Below are 12,421 nucleotides of genomic sequence, written 5' to 3' on the forward strand. Positions count from 1 at the left end.
ACTTTAGTAGATTATCTTTTGAAATCCAACATTTTCTTTTTCCTCTTTAAGTTTCAAATTTTTTTAACATAAAGGAGGTGAACAAGAAAAGTCAAGAAACAGATGTTAAGTTGAAGATGACTTTTCTCTTCATAAGGTCTTCATAAAGAAAGCACAACTAAGTCTAATGAATTAGTAATGTATAATCATATTATAAAATGGAATAACCCTTTTAGAGTTTTGAATAAAATGCATAAAAGTACAAATCCCTTCTGAATTCTGTGTTCTGATGAAAATAGTCTCTTTACCTGTGAGTGTATCACAAATCATATACCTGAATAAATTCGAACAAATATTATTGAATGCCCTATCAGTTTAAAATTTTATTTCTGTTGGTATTTAAAATCAATGCAATTTATCAAGAGAATACAAAGTGCCCAACAGTAAAGATATTTTTAAATTCTGAGCCTTATGTCCTCAAAGTATTACATGAGCTACTACATTGTCACACTTTTAATTATTAATACAACAAACAAGGGGGTGATTTAAACCAGAATTTACCAAGTGTGTTAAAATAGGATATATATATATGATGTTGATATATATGTTAATATATATATGTTTATATATTCAAACAAGGTGTCCTCCAAAAATATATACAAACTTTAACAGCTGATAGCTCCATTTTGAAAATGCAATGTATTTTAGTAAACACTGCCTTTATAATTATTCAAAGTGTGCGTGTACATTTTTTTGGAACACCCTATATATATTCAAAGTAGCCTGAGAGTCACTGGGTTAAAGAAAATTACACACATCTCTTTAGTGTAAAACTTTAAGAATCCTTAATGCTAACGATCACCTAAATCTCCAAGAGAGGAATATAGTATACAGTGATTCCCAAATTCATCTGATCCAGGATCCGCATCTTTTTCCCCCCTTCCATATAGCATTTCCTAGGATTACTGCTCCCAAGAACATAAATTGGATTTGCTGATTTAAATTAAAACCCTAAAGACCTTAAAATGTTGGCTTATTAATTTTTCAACTTTTAAGTGTTTCATTAATGTTTGAATTCCCCGGTCATACCATGTTGTACTTAACACTAAATGCAAAGCAAAAAGAGAGTATCAGAGTGATGGAAATGACACTCAAAACTATGCATCTCTAGCCTATAATATACATCACCGTTCCTCTGTGGCATTTTTTTTTTTTTAAGCATCTTCCTTTTATTTTGCCTCCTGGGAAAAGTGGGGGCTGGGGATTAGAATTACATTCAATTACCCTTTTCTCCATTTCTCTGCTACACATGATCAGTTTCTAGAGATGGGAAGGTGTTAATATTTTACATTTGCTCTGCACAGTCTATAGGAATTCCCCTATCAAAGGTTCTTTTCCCTTCCCCTAACTGTGAGCAGGACTCCCTGAGCGGTAAGTGTGAGGACAGGTAAAACGCTAGGATTCCAAAGGACTGGAAAAGCTGTGACAGGAAAGAAAGGTCACAAGCACTGGACATGACAAAGATTTAGAGAGCCAAATTATCTCCAGTGCAGATGAGGGTCAAAGGATGTAACCAGATGAAGGACCTTGGCATCGGATTGCAGGTAGCCTGCCTAGATGTTACCCAGCATGGGCCAATCGCTGTTTACAGGTCAAGTCTAGGTCTATGTTCTTCTGGGGGTCTGCAGGGCCTATCGCCCATTAGTACGGAATTCATTAAAATCCGTCATAAATATTTCAGCCCTTTCTCTTTCCAGGCACATGTTTGGGTTTTATTTCTCACCCGAATAAAGGTAGATGTGGCTGCGTGGCGAGCTTTGACCAAGGAAATGAGAGTATAAGGAACATGGGTTATTTACAGAGGAAAACAATGCAGAACAGGGCCTGCAGCAAACTCATGAGGCATAATTCGCATGAGTGAGAAAGACACCTTGTTTTTTCATAAGCCACTGAGATTTAGGGCTTGTTTGTCACCTCAAGAATCCACACGTAGTATATCTGGAGTACTTCCTATGTCTGCATCTTAGTTTTACCATATATAAAAGAAAACAATAACATATGTTTCTTATCTACAAAATAGTAGGAAACACCGGATGCATGTTAGAAGAGAATCTACACTTATCTGAAGTGTTAAAAACAACATCTTTTGATGAGTAAATGCGTAGTAATGAACAATTTAAGATGAGGAAGTTCATATGCATTAGAAGATAAATTTCACTCAAAATTAATCTCTATCTTTTAATAAAATTAATAAAGGTATTTATATCCTTGAACTATGATTAATTCAGTGAATTCATTCTTTCAGCACTCATAAATTTCTGTACTACCACATTACACAGGAATGGAGTACAGAAAGTAATGTGAGAGTAAATGAGAAATAAAAAAAATAACTCTATCACTCTAAAGTACACGGGGTTTTACAAAGCTTTTATGACCCAGGGTGTCTGAGTCATCCTTACACCATTAACAGTACATTTTGCAAGAATGCAAACTGCAGCTTTATTTACACAAATAAGTATACTTTCATTTTATATTAAGATATACAACTTTCTATGTGACAATTTTTTTAATTAGTTCCAGGCCCTTTAAGTTATTTTATAATGAAAGTAGTATCTGCTAAATATGAGACTTAAAGTAATTAAGTAATCCCAAGACTGTTCGAAAACTTGGCTTTCTGAGAGGATAACACTAATTACTGAGGAAAAGCAAAGTGATGTTTTAAACAATTGTGGAGATTAGCACAAATATATTAAGAATATAAATGAAATAACAATATAAATAATTTTTTCAATTAAATCCATTGTTCTAATATGACATACTCGAGTGTCAGTGTTTTATGAAGGGGGCTAAATAAATAATTTCATTGTCTAACAAAGTTAAGGCACAAGGTTGGAGCTTGACACAGATTTGTTGAATTAATAAGATAAATTAGCTTAGTGACTTGGAAACTACAATTTAAAATCAGCCAGTTTTCTTTAAACAATGAGAAAAAATAGGAAAGGCCAATATTACATATTGATATTTTGTGATGGAGTATTTTGGGTTCTCATCTAAATATTGACTTTGAATGTTTAATTATATTCAAAGTGTTTTTAAAGATACATTTTTGCAGTATTCATAATGGAGTTTTTGTCTGTGGCAGAACAAGAGCCCTGTACAAGAGAAACTGTATGCCAAGGCAAATTTTCTTATTTTTCTAAATCTCAGGAGCTGGCATATCAAAGGTATACATAAATGTGTGAAAAACTTACAAGTGATCTAAGGAATATGAAATTAGTTAAATATCTTTAGAATCAATAAGATATATTCTGCCTGGTTCCCATTTTTAATAAATAAACGCAAAGTTTCTTTTAACTTAAAATAGCAAAATGAGATTAACATTGCTCATCAAGGCCTGAAGATTTTTGAGAAAAAAATATCAGCCATCTTTAAAATTAAGGTCATAATGTCATATCACATAACCAATAAACTGTTTTCCTTCAAGCAGCTTGCTGTGATCTGAAAACAATCCAGTGTTTTTTGATATTTCAGACTTGGATTGTAATAAGATTGTTTTAATTTAGTTGTGTTGCATTGACTTTTTTTCATTTGTGCTATTTACCATTATAGACTAGATCTGTTGAAACATGTCAGTTTTCCAACTCTATGACTTTCTCTTTTATTATGAATCTCTGAAAATATATAGCTAATTTATCATATTTAAACTTTTATCATGTCTTTTAAAAAATATTTTTTACTGATTTTTTAGAGAGAGAGAAAGGGAGAGGGAGTGAAAGAGAGAAACACTGATGTGAGAGCAAAACATAGATAGGCTGCTTCCTGCATGCCCCCTACTGGGGATGGAGCCCACAACCTGGGCATGTGCCCTGCCCAGTAATGGAACTGGCAACCTTTAGGTGCATGAGATGATCCTCAACCAACTGAGCCACACCAGCCAGATTATCATCTCTTTTGTCATCACAATTGAGTTATACAGTCTCATTTGGCAAAAATGGAAATAGATAACTTCCTCCTTCCACAAAACAGCAATAACCAAAGGTATTTTTAACTGAGCCTACCTGACATAGAGGACCATTAATGATTGCTATCTTAGGCAAAGAGTCTAAAGTCAAAGAATGATGATGTTTAGAAAGAAAAGAATAAAGTAAAAAAGGAATTGTTGAGGAAAACTTTCCCAGAATAGTCATTTGTTCATTCCTTTGACGCATTTTGAATGGTTTCTATGTCAGTTACTAAGAATACAAAAATGAGGAAGACACAATTTCTGCCATCAGGGGTTCCCAGGATGGTGGGTGAGCTATACAATTAAAGAAAGTACAGTGAAGGTGACTTTTGATATCAACCTTGAAGAAGAAGCAGGATTTGCTCACAAAGAAGATGAACAATGGGCATTCTGGGGGGGGCGGGGGGAACTGCTAGACTAGCACAGAGGTATGAGAGTGTACAGAATATTCTGGAAGCAACAACTGTGTGTCAGTAAAGTATTTGTGATAGCCAGTGAAGTAGTGGAGATGCTGTTAGAGAAACAGGTCAAGGCTTTGTGGCAGGCCTTTAAGACATACTAAGGAATTTATTTTGAAGGGAATGGTGAGCCATTAGAGATTTTTAAGTAGGGGAGCAATTCATTGAAGTCTATGATTTTTAGAAGACAGGTGTGACATTTTAAACAAGTGTGGAGATTAGCACAAATAATCCTTGTGTGGGAGAAGTGTTGGGAGTCTACAGGCAGGATTACAACTGGGCGACCACAATAATACCCAAGTGAGATGACAAAGGCCTGAAGTAGAGCAATTGCAAAGAGAGTGGAAAGGAAGAAAATTTTAAAGATAGTTCTTTAAATGTGGTGATACTGTATGTAGGCAAGGAGAAAGCAGGAGGAGTCAAGGTCAACAGCTGAGAGTGATGGCAGTAGGGGTGGATTAGAGAGACTAAAGAGATTACTAAGGAAAGGGGCCAGCTAGGGACAAATAAAACAACTGTTAAGTATTGTTGACAGCTCATATAAGGTTGGAAAACAGGAATCTTCCAATCGGCATGCATTTACAAATTTCTCCAAAAAGCCTAAACAGATCTGGTCACAACTAAAACAAAATCAGAAAAGCTCCCTGAAATCATCAATGGTATCAGTAGACTGCCTGGTATCCTCTCTAGAATGAGGAATGTTAAAAAAAAAATTATAAAAGCAGTAGGATGAATTTCCATTTCTGGTAACAGTAATGAGATAATTTGGACAGATACTCCCACTGAGCTAACTAAAAATATTTAAAATGTTAAAACAGCAAAGAGCTAATAAGAAGGTGAAGACTTCACATAGGGAAATTTAGAAGACTAGAACTCAGAGTAGGAAGCTCATCTTTGAAAGTTTTTGCCTTTGGGCATAACTATCAGAAACAAAAGATTTGAGACACCAGTTACACTTTGGGCAGTCTTATGGGTTTCCCGAGAATATCCTAAACCATGTCCTCAGGTTAAGGCTTTAATAAAGTAACCCAACTTTAAGAGCAGTATCTCCCTTCAGGATAGGAGGGAACCCAAAATAAGCCATTCCTCACACAGATTTGCAGCCCAACTTCTTGCACAGAACTAATTGAGGAACCTTAGGTGTTGCACTTTGACTAAAACGATTCTGGTCTGATAGTGTCAGGCGCCTGGCAGAAGCAAATCAAAGTCTACTCTGGACAAAGATATCACCACTAGGCCTCAACTTATTTTATTTTTTTAATCCTCACCAGAGGATACTTTTTCCATTGCTTTTCAGAGAGAGTGGAAGAAAGAGAGAGACAGAGAGAAACACTGATGTGAGAGAGACACATGGATTGATTGCTGGAGCCAGGGATTGAGCCTGAAACCGAGGTACCTGCCCTTGGCTGGAATCTAACCTAGGACCCTTCAGTCCATGGGCCCAGCACTCTAACCACTGAGCCAAACCTGCTAGGGCTCAACTTATTTTTAAAAATATTTTTTAAAAAGTATTTCCAGCAGATGATCAAGAATATCCAAGCAACCAAGAAAATAAGAACACCATAAATGAGAACGGATAAGAACAATAATAACAACCCAGTAACACTTGAGATATTAGAATTAGCAGACATATATTATGAAACAATTATACTTACTATATTCAAAGAAATAAAATCAGAACTTGAAAATTTAGCAGAGATCTAGAAACTATGAATGACATAATAGTTACAGAGAAATATTCATTTCCCTTTTTCCTGTCAACAATATTTGGCCACGTAGTTTAAAATTCGTTCATTCTAAGGTTTAAATTTTTTTTTAAACTATCATTACTGATTTGAGAGAGAGGAAGAAAGAGAGAGATAGAAATATCAATGATGAGAGAGTCGTCACTGACCAGCTGCCTCCTGCACGCCCCCTACTGGGGACCAGGCCCGCAACCCAGGCATGTGTCCCGACCGGAAATCGAACCATGATCTCCTGGATCCTAGGTTGATGCTCAACCACAGAGCCATGCCTGGCTAGGCTAGGATTTAAATTTTTTATATTTGTTTTGGTTTTCTTTTGACACACTGAAAACAAACACAAAGCACGACATTGATAAACCTAATATAATTAAATTTATATTTATAATTCAATCAGAAATATATTAGTTAAGGAAACAGTAAGTCTACATTTAAGTGTTTGTGTGTATACATATGTGTGTGTAGTGAGCACACATGTGTATGCACACATGAATTTCTGGGAAACACCTATGATCTGTGCCACGCTCACTCCTATTGTCAACAGTTCAGGATGCAGATGGGTAAAGCAAGAACAGACGTTCAATGACACCAGGGAAAATTTTTGAAGATACCATCCACTTGCATAGACGTGAAAATTACCTTCAGCTTTTACAACTTAATGGGTTAATTTTAAGTATTAGGGAAGGTTAACTGTGATTTAACAAAATTGCTTAAACTGTTTGGAGGTTAGGTATTTATACTGAAATGCAAATATTCCTGATGGACTTAGTGCCTTGACTTTAAAACATTCTGTAGACAGATTCTTCCTTGAAGATGGGTCTTGACTACAAGGAAAGGAGGGTACTTAGCAGTGATATTCATTAGGAGCTGAGAGGGAGGAGGAGGGATGAACAGGGAGAGAGAAAATGAACAAAGTAAGGAGGGAGAGGCACCAACACTGAGCTCTGGCAAGTTTCCATTTTGCTAGATTGTTCAGTAGTTGTAAAATCAAGCAACTCTATCAATATTATGCTCATTTTTCATTTTAGAAGCATAATAGTATATTGTTTAGTCTTATCAAAGTTGGGTGAAACATCCATATTAAGTCATTCATTGCTTGAATCTAGTTAAACCAACTTAGTTCATTTGAATCCAGTCTCTTTGACAGAACAAAAACTGGCCAGTAGCATTTAACAACTGTTCAGCCCCACACTCTGTAATAAGAACGTCAGCAGATTTAGTTTCCCCATATAAAGTAGAATTTCCAATTCACACCATGTACCCTGTGACTATTATGGACAGTATTTATCCTGAAGGAATGCTGTGCAAGTTTGGAAAAGCTGTCTCTAGAGCAGAGCTGAGAGGTCAGTTGACAAAACAAGAAACCAAACCTATACATGGTCAAAACATGAAGGGAACTAAAGTTTGTCGTTCTTTTTTTTTTCTTTTTAAAGAAAAAAGTTTTGAAATCCTTAAAGCACAGTGTGGCAATAGCAAATTAGACAGCTCTTACCCTCCTCCACTCTCAAGCTCAGTATAATCAGGATGCCTCCCTTCACTTAGCAAATTTCAGCTTTTGGGGAGGAAGAGAATCTGCTTGGAATTAATGAGGCAACACCAAAAAATAATAAATTGTACTCTTCAATGGAAAATTGCCTATTTTGTCTCATTTGTTTTGTTTTTTAAAATACAGAGTATCTTCTAAAGGCCCCTGATACACTTTCCAATCACCTCTTTTTCCCTTCTTTATTTTTATTTAATTAGGAAGTGCCATAGTGCCATGCAAGGGAAATGACACCATCTCACAACAATAATGCAGATACATCCAGTGGCATCATGAACACAGTAACTGTCGGTGTAGTGACATATAACTACTGACATTATAATTCAATAAACACAGGGTGTTTGAGGAGGAGCTAAGAGAGGGAAAAATAAGTAAGGGTAAAGCAAACTGAAGTTCCAGAAGTGCAAGGTAAATTTCAAAACTAAGCAAAAGTAAAATGCCATATATCTCAGGAAAGGTAAGAAAGTTACAACACTGGAAAAAATCTTCATTATCACTTTCTCACTCACACAAAGAAAAAGGACAATTCAACATTAACCTTCCCAGGGAGAGATGCTCCTTAAAACCAGTCTTTTCACTTACCCTAGATTATGTACAGCAGGATCTCTTAAATCCTTTTAATTCCAGTACATCCAGAAATATATGAATTCTTGGCACATTCACTTCAAGGATAAACTTGAACCAAACTGTTACTTACAACAGAGCTCCTAACAGAACCCTCTGAATTCTCAGGGAGAGATGTGAGTTTAAAATCCAGCTTCTAGAGCCTGGTGTATACTGTGGCTATCTTTAACTTGAAAATGATTTGGTTTCACATTCCACTGAAGTCCCACTGGCAGATGACTTTGGTAAACTCACCAATGGCAGGCTTTCAGGCGGCGGCCCTCCAGCCCCTCCTCCCTCCGAGCTTCCGCTGTTGCATCTAAAGCTGATTTACTCAGCTGTCTTTCTACCTGACTCTGCCCGGGTCCAAGGAGATGCTTTCATTGATGCCATTACGGAAAGACTTGGAAACTGAAGATCAGCCGGAGGACTCACTGTGTTCCCCCCCACTGCTATCCCCTCCCCCTACTTACTGCCAGAAACCAACTGACTTCCAAACTTGGCTGTCTGAAAAAGAATGTTCTCTGATTGGCATTCCTGGAAGCAGAAAGCAAGGCAGCTCAAGTTTTGTTCTGTTCCTCAGCTTGAAAAGCTTCCCAGGTATACATAATACAAAGTAAGTTTTCTGGATTTTTTTTTTCCCTTAACTTTGGGGAGAATGGAGCAAATATTTGGGGGCATGACAAATATTTTTGCTGTCTCACAGCATTTAAATTTTAATATTCACATATAATTTTACCCCAAATGGCTTAGGGATGCAGTAAAACAAAACAAGCAAAGTGGTAAATCTTTAGTTAAAAGTTGGATTTCCTTATTTGTAAATGAGTTGGGACCTATTAGAGGAAGCAACAGTCCCGCCGCCTGCTTCACAGTATTCTGGAGGGCAACTGTGGCTTTTCTGTGAGAGAAAACCTTGTTTATAGGCATTGTGAAAACACTGATCTCAGTTGTCCTGTATTATATATTGCAGACAGCAGGAGAGGGTACAAAGATTCCTACCTCTCCATCAAACCTTTTTTCCTGGAACTATCTTGCAAAATTTAGTGAGGAGTGGGAAAAAATTGTGCGTGCGTGTGTGTGTGTGTGTGTGTGTGTGTGGTATAAACGCACATCTGAAAAGGGAGACAAAGACTGAATGAAAATGAGAAAAAATATATTTAGTCAAATAGGTTCTGACAAAGATTAATAATGAGGAACTCCTTTAAATCACTAAATAAACTTGTGTTTAATATTTATTTAATGGTTACTGAGGTAAAAAAAATCTGCTGCTGAAATAATTTACCTCTTCATGATCAAAAGTGTGAATTTATTACAAGCAATTTTATGAAGTAGACAACTTCTTGAAAGGCCTAATTAAAGATTTATAATTTCAGTAATCAAACAGACCACAACCCCAATTGGAGTTTCCAAATTTCAGCTGGCTGTGGTTGCCAACTCTAGGCAACTGTCAGCTGGCAGGCTGAGGGTGGTGGTGCGGCTGCAGCTGCTCCCTGCAACTTGTACAGACATCTCAAAACTATTTGATGGCAAAAGGTTGACTCCAGAAAGAAAGCTTTCTCTTTGTCTGTTTGTGGTTGGTTTTAAATTTTCTGTTCTGGGTGGTTTTTTACCACATCTGGAACAAGAGCATTTTAGGGGATCATGAGTGAAAACATGATCAACTGGCATCACATTACTAATTTATTTCAGTGATATAGTTTGTTAAATACTCACTGGAGGATATGTTTATTGATTTTAGAGAGAAAGAAAGGGGGGGAGAGAGAAAGAGAAACATTGTTGGGAGAGACAAATATCTATGGTTTGCTTCCTGTACAAGCCCTGACCAGGGATCGAACCTGCAACCTAGATATGTGCCCTGACTGGAAAGTGAACTGGCAACCTTTTGGTGTATGAGACCATGCTCCAACCAACTGAGCCACCCGGCCAGGGCTATTTGGGTGGTATTTTGATATCCCTATAGACTGGCACTCTACCAGCTTACTCACTCCTTACCCTGTTACTAGATGCCTTTAAAAAATGATTCAATAAAGGAGGAAAAGAGGAAGAAACTTTCTTTATTCTTATTCCCAAAGTCGATTATCTTAGGGAAGTTTCAGGCTACATGAAATGCTGATAGAGAAGGGCATCCAAATGACTTCAGAAATAAATAGAAAGAAAGACCCTCTCACCCAGAGAGCACGCATGCCTGTCCCTACATTTCTTCTTCCCTCTTTCAAAACACTTCTCCTCAAGGGTAATGAATGGTGTCAAAACATGCGAACTAAGCAGAGTGGACAAAGTTGGCGGCAGGCCATCCAGTTCACACTCAGCCACACTGTTCGCTCATGTTGTATTTTCAGTGAACACTAGCACATAACTAACAGTACGAAATGTCTGTTGAAACTGAAGAGCTGCTTGTTCAAAAGCGTATATTTTAACCTGTGAAAAATGGTTATACGTTGGCTCACATTTTAGATAAATATAGCTTGCATTTTTCTTAATGAAATTTTTCAGAAAAAATTGTATCTCCTTTCAGGCTGTTAACCGAAATATTATATGGAAGGTATATTGGGTTCTAAGCACCTTCACTAAAGCCCTGTCCCAAAAAATCACTGTGTATTTTGGGTCTGTGTGAGTGAGTGACTCTAAATATCAACATTGTGAATATTATTAAGATCACTTTAAAAAAAAATCTTGCTGGCTTCCAAGAAAAATAGAAAGGGAAATGTTAGGTCTTTCTAATATTTCATATTAACTAGTAAAATATAATGATTTCCGTATTACTGACCCTTTCCGTATAGTGCAGTATTCATCAATCAAGTATCTCCTTAGGTTCCCAACTTTACCTCCCCTTATATTTCATCTGTGCCAATCATGGATATTCCAGAACAGTTTGCCACAGTAGTGTAGCATTAGTCCAAGTCTAAGGTTGAATGAACACAATGTGAATTTTTAAAAATCTCTTCTTGCTAATCTTCACAAGGCAATTGATAAGATTTACAATGGCTAGAACTGAGTGTTTATCATGAGTAAATGTTATTTTTCTCTTTCATAAGCACTAACATGAGAGTTACGAGTTGATCAGAATAATAGCTCTCAGGGCTCACTTCCAAAGAAAACTGGGCAGGTAACAGGCAAATCAAGTGCCCTTGATCTATCATGAACAAGCAGTTAATCTCTGCTCCTTTCTCCAGAAATAGACTGTATTAGCACAGTTCTGTGGATGGCAAATGCGGGTAGCAAGGCTCCTTGCAGGGGTGAACAAGGTGTTAAAACTCACGTCTTAGCCGGCCTATGAAGCCTCCATGTGTATGAAGAAAATGGTCATTGAAAAGCAATGACCCATTATATTTTTCCTCCCTGTGGTCCTTCAGAGACTGGCATAGGGAGTATTCTCAGGGTGATGGTTTTACAGATGAATTTTTTTTGCCTATTGCATAGCTTTTTTTTTTTTTAAAGCCTAAACTATTTGCTATAGACTGAATATTTGTGTCCCCTCAAATTCATATGTTAAAATCCAATCCTCAATGTGATGGTATTTGGAAGTGGGGCCTTTTGGAGCTGCTTAGGTCATGAGCGTGGAGCCCTTATGAGTGGGATTAGTGCCTTTATAAAAGAGGCCCCAGAGAGCTCCTTCATCCCTTCCACTAAGTGAGAACACAGTTCCAAAAGACAGCCATCTATGAACCAGGAATGGGTTCTTACCAGACACCAAGTGTTGCTGCCTTGATCTTGGACTTCCCAGCTTTCAGAACTGTGGGAAATAAATTTCTGTTGTGTATAAGTCATCCAGTCTATGCTATTTTGTTATAACAGCCTAAATGGACTAAGACACTGTTTATGCAAAAATGAAGGTTAGGGCAGGGTAGGTGAATAGAGGCTTTTTTCCTAAGGAAAAATTAATAAATCTAAGTAGTAGTTTGAAAAGTAATTAAAATATACATTGCCCAAGAAAAAGTAGAAAATCTACACACAGACAACATTAGAAAACAGATATGAAAGGGACTCGAAACAGCAGATTACTATGTATAATCTTATTAAACACTAATCAATTTAAAAATTGGATGAAATGGGCACCTGCTGTGAATGTCTATGGTATGAAAATAGCCTTAAT

General features: G+C 36.8%; 1 protein-coding gene across 14 annotated transcripts in view; it reads right to left on the reverse strand.

The window, feature by feature from the left end:
* Nucleotides 1–12,421, reverse strand: part of DTNA (dystrobrevin alpha) — a 321,248-nt gene that overhangs the window by 222,037 nt on the left and 86,790 nt on the right. For 6 of the 14 annotated variants that reach the window (XM_081149613.1, XM_081149624.1, XM_081149625.1 and 3 more), the window contains exon 1: nucleotides 8,308–8,521. The exons of 2 other annotated variants lie outside the window; for them this stretch is intronic. The gene's annotated coding sequence lies outside the window, so the exon portion shown is untranslated. Of the gene's footprint in view, nucleotides 1–8,307; nucleotides 8,786–12,421 lie in introns of those variants that run through there. 6 more of the 14 variants (XM_081149615.1, XM_081149621.1, XM_081149630.1 and 3 more) reach the window with 5 other exon arrangements.

The sequence above is a fragment of the Miniopterus schreibersii genome, assembly GCF_964146895.1.
Source record: "Miniopterus schreibersii genome assembly, chromosome: 10".
Lineage (NCBI taxonomy): Eukaryota > Metazoa > Chordata > Mammalia > Chiroptera > Miniopteridae > Miniopterus > Miniopterus schreibersii.